General features: G+C 37.2%; 1 protein-coding gene across 2 annotated transcripts in view; it reads right to left on the reverse strand.

Moving 5' to 3' along the window:
• Positions 1 to 15,446, reverse strand: part of LOC136035613 (protein lin-54 homolog) — a 33,442-nt gene that overhangs the window by 16,764 nt on the left and 1,232 nt on the right. The window contains exon 2 of one of the 2 annotated variants that reach the window (XM_065717499.1): positions 5,009 to 5,190. The exons of the other annotated variant lie outside the window; for it this stretch is intronic. The gene's annotated coding sequence lies outside the window, so the exon portion shown is untranslated. The remainder of the gene's footprint in view (positions 1 to 5,008; positions 5,191 to 15,446) is intronic. 2 annotated transcript variants of the gene reach the window in all.

The following is a 15,446-nucleotide window of genomic DNA, read 5'->3' on the forward strand; positions in this document are numbered from 1 at the left end:
AATGATCAGAAAAATCAGTTTAATCATACAAAAAAAAAATTCCCCCCGAATCCCCCTTGCACAAGTATCCCAAAATTTGCCCTTGAAAGGGAAAAATGAGGGGAAAAACCGACTTTTGTGTTTATAAATATTTTTGAGTTCAAATATTCCTTTCCTATCAAATCAAGTATAACAAATTAAAATATGAATTCAGATTTTCCTTTTTTCTGTACCCTAATGCCCATTTCCACCCTTAAAGGGCGGGGGGGGGGGGGGCAAAAATCGAAATTAAGAGGTTGTTGCATTATTTTGGCCATTTTCTTTGGAATCAATGGCGGTGAATTCGAAAATGAAGTTAAAAACTTGATTTTACGACGTCAAGTACCTCATCTTACCTAAATCGGCTGTGAAAGTTGACCTACGTGAACTAGTTATTTTAATCATTTGTCGGTTGATTCACCACTTCCTATCAAGGTAGGAATGGCACCTTAGAACATGAGTCTTGAACAGTCTAATTTCAAACCAGCATTCTAGACTCCCCCACCAGTTTGCAGTTTCCATTCCTTAGTGTCATTCTTTAGGAGATCTAATCAGAGGAAAGACAACCCAGAGCAGTACAGAACGTTACAGGAGTACCTGTTCATCCAAAGAACTGACAACTGCTAGGCGGCACTATCTCCTGATTTGGTGATTGAACAGACGTTAATGAGAAGTATGAAAACGATTGGCGTGGCTGGCATGCAGAACCTGACTGGCCTCGGGGAGTTGATTGTTGAAAATCACGCAGAAGCAATATCTTCGAGGAGAGCAAGAGATCTGGTGGACATCAAAAAGATAGTTCGATACATTGAGCCACTAAAACTCTTTAGGCAGGATTCAGAGCTGTTGAGCGTGCTTACTGGTGTCCACGCTTCATCATCTGTAAATGCAGATGATGCCAAATCTGTGGGAGAAACCATTCTGAAGGATATGGAAGCGAAAGACATTGAAAAACTGTAACTACAGTTTGTACAGTTAGGTTTTCAGGAGAAAGGAGAAAGCTGTAACTATGGCTGAGAGGTCATCCGTGGTGATAGATAGTGAGAGGGTAATGGTTGACACAGCTCTAATCTTCCAACGTCTTGCCGCAGTGGCTAGCACCAGTGGTTCTGACTTGGACGAGGTTCTGTCGTTTGAGCTCTTTAGTTTTCCACCATCGCTCTTTAGTTCATTCGAGATTATGTGGCAGCCGACAAAGTCTCTAACAAATACAGACGAAAACTGAGGGGCTCGATGGTCCAGTGACATTGCCAACCTCCCAGAGAGTCTAAGACTGTGGCTGGCTAATCCACAAAATCCAATGGACTGCCGGATCCACATACTCTTGAGGTGGCAGGATCTTACGCAGATTATGTCACAGACATTTCGACCAGGCAGCGGTAGTTTTTGACTCTTACACTGATACACCAATGACGAAAAACTGCACACAACTGAGAGAACCAAAGGCTTGTTGTGTCCAACAATTCAATTCTCTCCTAACATGAAGATTGTTAAAAGTAAGGAAGAATTTCTAAGAAATCACAAAAACAAACGACACTTCACCAACCTACTTGCTGTGAGGCTGGCAAACTCAGGACACAAAGTTCAAATCATTCAGAATGATGCCGATGTCTTAGTTGTACAAACTGCAGTCAGTTGTGCTAAAACTTTGTCGACCACTTCGATTGGGAATGGTACCAACCTATTTGTCCTTCTGCTGTACCATGCCAAGCTTGATGCATGTGATATCTTTATGCAGACAGACACACATGGAAATAACGACGAGTGTACGACATAAAAAGGATCAATAACAAACTAGGAACCAAAGCAGCAGAAAATCTACTCGTTTTCAATGCAATGTTTGGCTGTAATACAACATCTACACTTCATGGTGTAGGGAAACCAGCAGTGGTTTCCTTGTCACTTAAAGATGGGATTTTTAAAGATTAATGACACCAGGATCCAACCACCAGGAGATCGCAGAAGCTGGAGAGAAAGCTTTGCTCCACATCTACAAAGGGAAAAGCAATGAGAAGACCCTGAAGGATGTTTGGGTGCGAGCATTTACAATGCGGGTTGCAAGTGCAATTGCTTTTGTTCAGGCAGAGTGGCTTCCGCCAACATTGGCTGCAGCAAAGTACCACTTTTACAGATGCTATTTACAAATAATGAATTGGCAAGACACGTCTGATTTGCTAAAGCCCGAAGAGTGGGGTTTACACCTCTCTTCGTCATGGAATATGTATCTTCCCATAATGACGGATGCTTCACTAGCACCGGAGAATCTGCTGAAGATGGTGCAGTACCAGTGTACCAGCAGAAACAAGTTGCTCAGATGCAGCTGCCGTCGGAACGGTTTGCCCTGCAGCTTTGCCTTCGGAAGTGTAAAGGGGCGTTATGTACTAATGCTGCAGCAAGACAGTATGAGGATGATAACAAAGATGAGCAGGAAGAAGAAATAGCCTTGGGTTGTGCTTTAAAATCAAAATGTTCTTGTGATTAATATATCTGAGTTCTAAATGTTCCTTTTTATAACTGATTGATCTGAAGTTTTGGTCTCAATTAAAGAAGTGGTTTTTCAAGATGTTACACTTAGCAACCCCTCATATTACAGGCCTCTTAGAGGTGAAAATGAGGTAAATAGTTAAGAAAAACTTGCTTTTTGACCTAATATCTGGCAATACGATACTTTATTTGATATAAAATGATCCTTTAGCTGTAGAAATCCAGCAAATAATGACCTGCATACTTTACCCCCCCCCCCTGTTCCGTGAAGGTGAAAATTGATACAGGAGTACGAAAAACTTTATTTCTGACGTTGGATTCGAATTCATCATGCTTGATTTGATAGAAAACGACCACTTAAACCCAAAAATACGTCCAAATAGAAATTTTCGTTTTCCCTCCTTCAAAGGGGGGGGGGCTTCGGGTAGTTGTGCAAGGGGGATTTGGGGGGATTTTTGTGTGATTAAGCTGGTTTTGTTTCAACATTTTGGTGTAAAGAAATTCTGTTGCAATTTCCCAAAGGTCAAACTGTATTTTTTCCTCCACTAAGAATACTAACTGGCCATAAAACTTGAAAGAGAAACTGGGGAATCACACATCATGATAGTAAGCATGCCAAGACAAAAGGGCCAAGCTGCTGGCCTTATCAAACATAGGGGTTTCATTTCTTCTAGAATAGTAATTTCTGGTCGTTATAAATTTGAATTGTAACAGATTTTTTCTTTTGTTGATTTTTGAAAAAATTCTTTTTCGGAGTTTTTTTTTAATTTAATGTCAATTGAAAACCTTAAGAAATCAATTTAAAAAACTTCTTACAAAAGGATTTTTCAAAGAAAACTAAAGAGCTACATTAAACCAAAGATGAACAGACATAGAGCTGTAAATTTTTCAAGCATAAAACTGCCACAAATTACTATCAATAAATTAACGAAACTTGAAACAATCAGAGCAGTCATTTGCTGGAAAGTAATTTGTTGTGGGGCAGGGGCAACTGGCTCTTCCAGACCTCATTTTGCCCCCCCCCCCCCCCTCCAGACCTCAGTTTACCCCCAGCTGAAATTTAGTTTCTACAAAAAAAGCTGTCAAAACTAACATAATTCTGCACAATTCCAGCATCTGAGGTCTGAAGAAACTGGTAAATATTATTTTGAATATCTTTGCCTTGATAGTATATGGTGCATTTTTTTCTTTTCTCTGTCATTTTTCCTTGATTTTTTAACATTGGCTTTAACTTCACCCCCCCCCCAGGATTTTTATGAAATTATACCACTTGTCATATGGTTGAGACCCCCCCCAATTAGTGGCGTGTTTTAAGGGGTATGCCTTCCCCCCGGATTTCAAAAAGCATCTTTGGGTGGGGGGGATGTGTTTTTCATTGAAAATGCCTTTTTGGTATTTTTATTGGAAACAAGAAAAATTTAAAGACACAAATTCAAATAATACTAGTCTTGCATCAGGGGGGGGGGGACAACATCAAGGGAGAAACCTGAAATTTTGACAGCAGTTTACAGAAATCATGACCTGAAGAAGGACACTTAATTTAAGGAAGCTTGGATGACCATCAGCCTCCTGTGTTGGCGAGTGTGTGCTGTCATTGTGCTTTTGAATTCTTAAGCAACTGTCCATTGATTGCTATTAAAGCTAAAAAATCATCTTTGTAAACTGTTTTATAGAAAGATTTAGAGGTTAGAAAATTATGTAAACAATGTTTCAATGCTATAAAACTTTGCCAGCAGTTGAGAATAACCAAGTGCTTCAAGATTAGTATTGAATCAGTGAATTCATCCAGAATTATAGACCCACTCCCTTCCTCACATGAATTTGCCTCCATTAAATGCCTTTGGCAACCAAAACAAGAAGCATGTGAAAGCACTGGAGTAATATGCATATTATGGGATGAAAAAACATATTTTGCTATAACAATTTCTGGTATAAGTTTTTATACCCAAAGATAATTTCACACTAGACTTTTTCATGTTTTTTTTTATGCAGTGAATGAAAATATGAATTTGCAGACAAAACATTTAAGGAAATATATACTATAGTGTTCAACTCAAAACTGCAGCTACTGGTCCTAACTTCTAATGGCCTGAGCCAAGCATCTCAAATTTTTATTGGATGAATTTGGGGAAAGTAGGGGATGGGTCGAGGTCTATTTACCCTTCAGTCTCTTTGGTTACTTAAAAAAGGCACTTGAAATCGCCACAGTTCCAGCCAAGTGGATTGGTGTGCTGGAATTAGGACCCTTTGTCCAAGAGGGCAAGGGTTCGAATCCTAGTGTATGCAATTATTTGGTTGGGGACAGGGTCAGTGGCGTGACTCTGTCAGAGTCAACCCAGCTCTAAATGGGTACCTGGAAATATCTGGGGAAGGTAAACAGGAAGGGTGTGCAAAAGCAAAGGATGGTTGGCCCCCAGCCCCCCATTACACATCCTGTCTGAAGGACCAAGAAAAAGAGATAAACACAACCAGCAGGGACTGCAAAGTCCAATGCCATATTCTTTACCTTTTAAATCTCCACAGTACAGTTCTCTGATGCACTAATCTGATGCTTCGATTTTTATGCAGATGTCTTGACTTCTTGGTGATGTTCTCTCCCTTTCCAGATATTATTTTTGCTGTCTTTGGTACTTTAAAACAGGTTTACTGCAGTCTCACATCAGCTTTTGTCTGACATTGATTGTAATACTTACGAAAATATTGCATAAAGTAATTTTAAAAAGTGAATAACAACAGGAAAAACATGATAATATGATTGATAGAAACATGTTGCATATTAAAAAGGTATAGGTCATTTTGTTTTACTGCTTTTTAAATATTCCCAGGGCTATATCTAGGACCATCAAGTGGGAAGAGTAAGGTGCATTATCAAAATAGTAACCATGGTGTTTGGAAAGAATATAAAACCAGAAATCAAATGATAGCCTATAGCCTTTACTTTGTTAAAACCACTAAACTGATGCTCAATCTTTGAAAATCTGCTTTTTAATATTTAAATTTAAACAAAACAAACGTCATTTGCAATGTACATTTCCATCTGTGAAATGCTCAATGAACTGTACAAACTGAGCTTTAAATAAAAAAATTTTAAGACTGACCTACAGCATACAAAAGGGCCAGGAAAGCATTTTGAGCCTCATAACTTTGACAAATCGTGATTTATAAGGTTCTAAAGAATATCAAAAATGTGACTTAAATTTGGAAAAAAACTAATAAGACTTAAGATCTACTCAAATCTTCGGAATTGTGTTTTTCAAAATCCAGAGTCAAGGAAAAGCAGCTTCAAACCAAAATTAAAGAAAGACATTTTCTTTAATATAATCTTCAGATCTTAAGTAGATCTTAAGATATCTACTCAAACCTTTGGAATTGTGTTTTTCAAAATTCAGAGTCAAGGAAAAGCAGCTTCAAAGCAAAATTAAAGAAAGACATTTTCTTTAATATAATCTTAAGATCTTAAGCAGATCTTTAAGTAAGATCTTAAGATATCTACTCAAACCTTTGGAATTGTGTTTTTCAAAATCCAGAGTCAAGGAAAAGCAGCTTCAAACCAAAATTAAAGAGAGACATTTTCTTTAATATAATCTTAAGATCTTAAGTAGATCTTAAGATATCTACTCAAACCTTTGGAATTGTGTTTTTCAAAATCCAGAGTCAAGGAAAAGCAGCTTCAAACCAAAATTAAAGAAAGACATTTTCTTTAATATAATCTTAAGATCTTAAGTAGATCTTTTAAGTAAGATCTTAAGATATCTACTCAAACCTTTGGAATTGTGTTTTTCAAAATCCAGAGTCACGGAAAAGCAGCTTCAAACCAAAATTAAAGAGAGACATTTTCTTTAATATAATCTTAAGATCTTAAGTAGATCTTAAGATATCTACTCAAACCTTTGGAATTGTGTTTTTCAAAATCCAGAGTCAAGGAAAAGCAGCTTCAAACCAAAATTAAAGAAAGACATTTTCTTTAATATAATCTTCAGATCTTAAGTAGATCTTAAGATATCTACTCAAACCTTTGGAATTGTGTTTTTCAAAATCCAGAGTCAAGGAAAAGCAGCTTCAAACCAAAATTAAAGAAAGACATTTTCTTCAATATAATAGATCTTAAGTAGATCTTTAAGTAAGATCTTAAGATATCTACTCAAACCTTTGGAATTGTGTTTTTCAAAATCCAGAGTCAAGGAAAAGCAGCTTCAAACCAAAATTAAAGAATGACAATTGTTTTCAATACAAAGACAGTTACCATGTTTTCTGCCCGTCTGTCTTCTATGTGATATTGTTAGCCTTAAAAATAGAGATGGAAGCTTAAAGACACCTTCCCAGGAATAATTTAGGTCCTGAGTTCATTCTGGAGGTTTTATTCACAGCCATTTTCCAAGATACCAAAAAGCCTCTCATCTAGAACTTAACTCTAAATATGACGTGACTTTGAATGTGGTTGCTATTCTGACAGTTTTATGTCTTGTCCACATTGAAAAAGATACAGACAATGTATAAATAACATTAACAGATAATGCAAAAAACATACAGATAAGAAGCAGAGAAAGGAATAAAGAAAGAAAATGGAAAACAAATTAAAAATAAACTTCTAAACATAAAAAAATTAATCCAAGCAGTCATGAATAATCTTATATAGCAATGCTTAAACAAATAATTTAGATTCATATTCACACATAAAACTTTACAAATTAAGGGTTATTATATGTCTGAAGAGTTAGGAAAAATATTTGTACAACTATTGATTGTGTAAGCTACTATAGTTATAATTGATTTCTCAGACCCACTAGCTAGGCATGACAAAATAAGAAAAGAGAGGAAAACAAAGAATAAACATGAAAAATCATGGCCAGTGAAAAAAGAGAAATGCAAATTTGGTTGAAAGCTCTCATCTGCTGTGCAGAAATAAGAATAAAAAAAATTAGGTAAATGTCTGCTAGATAGCAAAAAAAGACTTTAAAAACAACAAGAATTAAAATAGAAGATATCCTTTCTTCAATAAAAAAAGGAGATAGATATAAGACAGAAATAAAAGTTCTTTTTTTAATAAGTTTTTTTTTCAAATTTACATTTAAGTTTTGCAAATTCTTCAGAGCCTTATAGATCAGGATATGTCAAAGTTATGAGGTTCAAAATGCTTTCCTGGCCCTTGTGTATGCTGTAGGCCCTATCTTCTAAAATTTTGTATTAAAGACTCAGTTTCCAAAAATATCCCTTTTAGATTCCAAAAATATACCTTTTACTGCTCAAATTTTATTAGGTTAAGTACAAATATTAGATTTATATTATTCAGATGCCAATATGAAAAACTCACAGACTCAACATGTAATGTAATATATATAAAAAAAACTCTATTTTTTTTTTTCCTGCAGTGTTCTGTAGTCTTCAGTTGTTTTGAGAGGTTTTGTTTGTGGGACTTTGAACATAGCTTTTATTAACTTTTGTAGTGCTCTGTTCAAAAACAGCAGAAGTATTAGAGTTCAGTTTCATGTGAAATTTTGGGATATATATCTATCTGTAAATATACAGTTGTTAAATAAATTATTCATTTTGTAAAACTGGTGTTTATCTTAATTTTATGTTTATATCAGAGCTAAATTGCCCCTATAATCCTTATCAGCCCCATGACAGCTCCCAACTACTTGACTATACCTCTTGTCCTATGTATACTTTACTTCTTCATTATACATTATATTATAATAATAATAATGTATTTATTCTCTCCAAACATACATGAATGTACACAGGAGTATAGGAAATAAATGAAAAATAAAACTGAAAAAATATAAAATTACACTTCTAACAAAAAGGACAAAAGCTCATAATAACCCATAATATATAATAAAAAGCTTATGATAGATCATTATTGCATAATACTAAAAACACTCATAAAACAAATTGCATAAACACTCATAATACATAATGCATAAATAGCTAAAGTTATGGCAACAAAACTATTTTTCCATTAAACAATACAATTAAGGGAAAATTTATTCTGTCTTCTCTAGATTGTCTAAGAAATTGGTTGTATTGTTGATCCATTTAAACAGTAATATCAAATATTCCAAAATTCTGCATAATATACCTATTTTGAACCATAGTAGAATTCTAAAAAAATATTTACAAAGCTACAAAGTACATATGGATATACTTTTTATCATTTTTATGTAAAAACTTCCAAAATGGAACAATGAAAAATACATTAGCTGCAAACATTGGACTGTAAATTATAGCAAGTGTTTAGCTATCAGAACAACCTTTCACTCTGACTAGCAGGCTGTACATTTTTCTAAGTGCTCCCAGCACAGACAATAACACATGCATAGCTTTAATTGTAGGGCCATAAGGCAACCTAACATATTTAATGGTTTCTTTAATAAAAATATTCAGTGATCCTGAAATGTTTTGCTTATTTTAATTATGTTTGCACCCAGTTTTGCTTGTTATAGTGCTTTGCTTGCTTATGCTTATTGTTACTTTTGCTTATAGGTGTTTGGGTCTCCAATAAACTATTGAAATAGAAAAGAGAGGAAACATTACATGGTGTCAGAAGTGGGATCATGGACAGCACACCACACCCAACAATAGACTGGTCTTCACCAAACCTGAAGGCAGCATGGAAGAGGTTCAAGCAGCATTGCGAACTCATGTTCTCTGGACCACTGAGTGGAAAGATGGAATCTGTCAAATGTTTGTACCTGCTCATTTGGGTTGGCGAGAAAGGTCGCGATATCTTTAACACTTGGAATCTGACAGCTGAAGAAAACAGTAAAATCCGAGTGTATATGGACAAGTTCAATGAGCATGTTCAACCAAGTGTGAATCCGATTTTTGGAAGATTTATATTCCACAAAAGGAATCAAAATGAAGGTGAAACCGTGGAGGGATACACCACAGAACTAAAGTTACTAGCACTTGACTGCGAGTTCAGTGACACTACAGATGACATGATTTGCGACAGACTAGTGTTTGGAGTAAAGAATGACCAGATAAGATAAAAGCTCTTGAGTGAAGGTGGGACATTAGCACAAGCCATCCAGATCAGTAGAGCTATCAAAACAGTTCAGGAGACCCAGGCACAAATGAACTTAGCAGGGAAGCCACCATGCATGAAACAAGAAATAGAAGCAGTGAGGAGAGTAAAGAGTAAAACACCACTGTGCTATTCGTGTGGTGGTTTATACTCACGTGAGCACAAATGCCCAGCAAAGGGAAAGACATGCACAAAAAGCCTAACCATTTTGCAAAAGTGCATAGGAGCAAGAACTTACATGAAGTAGAGACTGCAGAAGATGATGAAGGAGAAGAATTCCACATTGAAGCTATTGACAGTTGGTCTGCAGAAGCTCCAGAGAAACCCTTCGTAGCAATAAGGCTTACCCAGTACAACACTGACATTAAGTTCAAGATCGACACGGGAGCAGAGGTGAATGTGTTGCCTACTGCAGATTTTCTCAATCTCAAGGGGGCCTCTCCGCGACTGACCAAGACTAAGGACATTCTGACAAGCTATAGTGGAGGACAGTTGAAGGTTGTTGGAACCATTAATCTAATGCTACAGAATAAAAAGCAGCGTCCTCAGAATCATGTTTTCTATAATGTAGAAACAGATAAAGGACCTATCCTAAGCAGACAAACAAGCAAGAAACTGAACCTCATAAAGTTCCTTATGAGTATCTCTCCAGAAATACCAGCAGCTCCACAACAAAGGCGTATCAAAGTTGATAGATTGCTGGAAGAATTCTCAGACGTGTTTGATGGTATTGGATGGCTCCCAGGTACCTGCCACATACACCTTAAGGAAGGGGCAGTACCAACTGTCCAGCCATCAAAACGTGTGCCGTTTGCACTGCAGCCAAACTTAAACAGGAACTGGAACGCCTAGAAGCACTAGGGGTAATAGAAAAAACCACTAAGCCCACAGAGTGGGTAAATTCTATTGTATTGGTCAAAAAGGGTGATGGCTCCCTAAGAATATGTCTGGATCCAGTAGATCTAAATCGCTGGATCAAGAGACCCCATCATCCAGTTCCACTTTTTGAAGACATAGCAGCAAAATGTGAAGGGGCCCAGAAATTTTTCAAAGTGGATGCAAGGAGTGGTTATTGGTTAATGGTCTTGGATGACAAGTCGTCTGAGTTGACCACATTTAACACTGTATTTGGCCGATATCGCTGGAAGCGATATCCCTTTGGTCTTGTTTCAGCCCAAGACGAGTATCAAAAGAAAATGGAAGAAGCATTTGAAGGAATCAATATAGGGCTAATTATTGACGACATTGCTGGCATGGGTGCCACAGACGAGGAGCATGACAGGAAGTTAGCAGAGGTCCTTCTAAGAGCCAAAGAAAAAGGCGTGAAATTTAACAGAGATAAGTGCATATTTGATGCTACAAGCATACCCTACTTTGGACATATCTTGACAGAAGAAGGAGTAAAGCCAGATCCCAATAAAACGAGAGCTATATGAGACATGCCAGCCCCTAAAAGCAAAGAGGAGCTACATACATTATTGGGAATGTACAACTACCTATCCCAATACATACCTAACTTGTCCACATCAAACCAGCCACTTCGTGATTTGATGAAAGCTAAGGTTTGGAAATGGTATGGTATACATGAAGCTGCCCGGAAAACAATCCAGGACTCAATTTGTAAGAACCTGGCCTACTTCAGTCAGCATGCCAAATTAACTGAAGTAGTAACTGATGCCTCCCAGCATGGAGTTGGTGCCCAGCTTGTAATGGATGGAGCCACAGTAGCCTTTGCCTCAAGGTTGCTCAGTGAGACTGAGAGATGATACTCTCAGATGGAGAAAGATTTGTTGGCCATAACGTTTGCCTGCAAGCACTTTCATCAGTACTTGTTTGGTCAAAAAGTCTATGTTACAACAGACTACAAACCCCTGGAAGCTATCCTTAGCAAGGCAATAAACTGCACCCCACCAAGATTACAGTGTATGATGTTGGCCATCCAGCCTTATGACCTGACATTCCACTACAGACCAGGAAAAGAAATACCTGTGGCAGATACACTCTCCTGATTGCACCTCCCCAATGTGGATAAGGAAGCTGAGAGCAAGGGAAAACTAGCCATACACACCTTCTTCAAACAGATACCAATCACAGAAAAGAGGATGGAGCATATATGACAGGAGTTGCTCCAAGATGAGGAACTGAGCATATTGATGCAAATCATAGAAAATGGGTGGCCTGAAAACCGAAAAGATGCCCCCATTTCAACTACCCCTTATTGGAATTACAGAGATGAGTTGGTTGTGAACAATGGGCTCATTCTCAAAGGGGAAAGGGTTGTCATTCCCAAAGCACTGAGGCCGGAAATGTTGAGGCAACTCCACCTGTCACACTTGCGAATTGTAAAAACAAAGGAGAGAGCCAGAACTGTCATGTTTTGGCCAAATATCACTGGAGATATTGAGAAAATGATCAACGCCTGTGATACTTGCTGCAAGTTCTAAAACAGGCGACAAAAAGATCACCTAATTAACATGGAAATACCCTCATACCCTTTCCAGCATGTTGGAGTGGATCTGTTCACATTTAGAGGTCAAGAATACCTTATCACCACAGACTACTACAGCTAATGGTTTGAACGAACTGCAGTTTTCGTCACAAGAATTTAAAACGTTTATATCAAACTGGAATATTGAAAATGTAACATCAAGTCCACAATACCCTCAGGCAAATGGCCTCAGCAAGAAGGCTGTCCAAACAGCCAAGCGCATCATGGCAAAGGCATTGGATAGCAGGACGGACCAATACATGATGTTGCTAGAATTCCAGAACACCCTGGTTGACAGAGCATACTCACCAGCTCAACTTTTGATGAGCAGACAGCTGCGCTCAGTATTACCAGTTCTACCACAAGCCCTACACTCCAAACTGGTAAAAAGCTCAACATTTCTGGAATCCAGAAGGAAAGCTCAGCTGAAGCAGAAAACTGCATACAATCAAGGAACAAGGACAGCAACAGAGCTCAACCCAAACCAGAAAGTATGGGCAAAACCTTCTGAGGACTCAAAATGGGAAAAAGCAACCATCAAGAAGAAATACAATAAAGCCCCTCAATCCTACAACCTCTCCCTCGAAAGTGGAGGCACCTTCAGACAAAACAGGAGGGATATAAGACCTCAGTATGAATTTGCCTCACCCACAACTTACAATGGGCAACAAATAGGCACTGCTGACACCATACCACCCATGGGGCAATCATTTTGAGCGTTTACACCAGATAAACAAACCTCAACTAAGTTTGTCACAGAAGGTGACAGGAGTAGTGCACTGCTGCAAGTTCAAGCTCCTACTCGACCTACCCCAACCACAAGGGTTTTACTCCTAAACCCCTTGCCAACTTTGACTGGCGATTCCAGTCTTTACAGCCAACCAGGCAGTAATCCAGTAACTATAACAAATCAGCAAGTGGAACAGGACACCACTGCAACAGGCGGCAGCACACAGCCCCTCACCAGCACATCACAGACCCGGACCACCACCTCAGGTCGCGTTGTGAAGCCAGTCATCTGGTTGAACCTCAGCATTGATCATCCAAATCAGTATGGCAAGCGTTTGAAGTCAAAACGAAAATAAATCATGAAAAGAAAGAAGATGAAATGTTTTGCTTAATTTAATTATGTTTGCACCCAGCTTTGCTTGTTATAGTGCTTTGCTTGTTTATGCTTATTGTTACTTTTGCTTATAGGTGTTTGGGTCTCCAATAAACTATTGGAATAGAAAAGAGAGGAAACATTACAGATCCCACCCTAATTGAATGATACTACAAATGACTAGTATTGTTTGTCACTAGGAATTCTGTTTTAGTAGGTTCCATCTCTAATCCTATCCCCTGTAGATGTGAATGTACTATATTAATTGCATTCTTTACTGATATTAAATTGTCAGAAAATAGCAAAATAGCATCAGCACACAACAAGTGGCTAATGTCAACACCATCAATCACATATGGGGGTAGGTACCCTGTGGCTGTTCTAATTGTGTTATTAAATATGATGGGGCTAAGAACTGACCCTTGTTTTACACCAAAATGTTGAGAAAATTGGTCTGGAAGTCTCCCTCTTGAAAAAAATGGCATAGATGAAATACCATACCAGCCTTTCAAACACCAGCTTATAAATGGGTTCACTCCACTACACAACAATGATAAAAAAAGGCATGATTATGCAATATACTATCAAATGCTTTTGAAATATCAACTCCACACACAAAAAGTTGTTTTTTAAAGTTATGATGGTGTTCCAATATTTCTAGAAATATTGCATGTAAACCCCTACACCACTTCAAAAACCCAACTAATGGTCAAACATATCTCCTAATTTATCCCAAAATCCCCCTCTCTCGGCATAGGTACAATGTTTTCCCTTTTTTATCTTAGAATAATTTTTTAATCTAACTCTCTTATATTTTCAGACCTTTAAAAATTAAACAGAATACCAAAGGAAAATACACAAATGTATCAGACAAAACCTGCAAACAAATTTTAAAACTGCCGAGTAGCATTGCTACTTTGCTACCCCACTTTTTGCATGGTTGCTCCAGACCATTCTGTAAGTGGAGCCAAATCATAACAGATGTACTTTCAGAGTCAGACTCATAATAGCATTTATCAAAAGATAAATGCTAACTTTGAGGCATTAACTCTGTTTGACTCTATCCCTTGATAATGTACCCAAATGTGAAGTTCCTCATTTAGTCCAAGACAACCCCAGCCAATCATATGCCATTGAGAACAACCAACTGAAGGTGGTAACTGAAGAAAAAGACTTGGGTGTTATTATTGACAGAGAAATTAAGTTCCATAGCTATACAAAAGCTTAAGCAACAAAAGGAAACTGGACCCTTTTACTTGTCAAGAGAACTTTTACCACCAGGAAGAAGAGTGAGGCAAAGAAACCCTAGATGGCATTAATTGGCCCATTCATTGTTTGGTATGATTTTGGCACCATTTGAATCAAATGGCTTCAAGACACTTAAGAATGTTCAGTCCCAAGCCAGTAAGTTCCTACTACATTTGCAAGAATAATGTTATGAAGAGCATCTTAGGTTCATAAAACTGATAAAAATGGTATAAGAAAAAAAGAGAAGTGTCTCCATGACTTACAGGTTACACAAAAATACAAGTCTAAGTTTAGTTTTCTCTCCAGTGTCACCAGGGAACATAACCAGAAACTAAAGATCCCCAGAAGTCAATGACATCTCAGAATTTCAATGCTGTTTGCTTTGTCACTATGAAATAGTCTCTCAGATGTCATATTCAAGAAGAGTATCAATCATGACCAGCCATATGGGGAATGAAAGCTGAATTAGGATGATGCCAAACCTTGAGAAGCTCACATCTCTAGCAAGAGTCTCTAAAGGAGGCTCAACACTACCTGATCTTACTGGTCAATGCAATTTAAGGTAATACAATGGGGAGTTTGATCTATATGTAACATAAACAGAAGATGATGTCAGTTAATGCACTGGGAATAAAAACAGTGAATTTATATGAACAAAAAGCATTATCAAGTTTACCAAATTAGTATATACACATTTTTTTCATGGTTCAGCATGGCAAAAATGATGAAACTTTATTCATGGCTTGTAATCTTTATTAATTTTATAAGAACCAAAAGAGAAACGATAGAAAATCTTGGTTTTCTAGAAAGAATAGAAACAAAATGTAGCAAGGGAAAAAATATATTTTCATCTCAATGTTCTTTGAGCATTAGTGTGCAATTATGAAAAATATAAAATTTTGGGTAAATTTTTTGTTGTTCATATTGTTGACTTACAAATAAATTTGAACATACTGCTAGATGTTTTTTTATGTTCTTTACAAATATAATAATTGCTTCTATTGCAAACCCAAATTTAAGCACTTGAAAATTACCAAAATATTTTTAGCTTTTGGATACAAAAAAGGCTTAAAACA

The sequence above is a fragment of the Artemia franciscana genome, chromosome 14 (genome assembly GCF_032884065.1).
Source record: "Artemia franciscana chromosome 14, ASM3288406v1, whole genome shotgun sequence".
NCBI lineage: Eukaryota > Metazoa > Arthropoda > Branchiopoda > Anostraca > Artemiidae > Artemia > Artemia franciscana.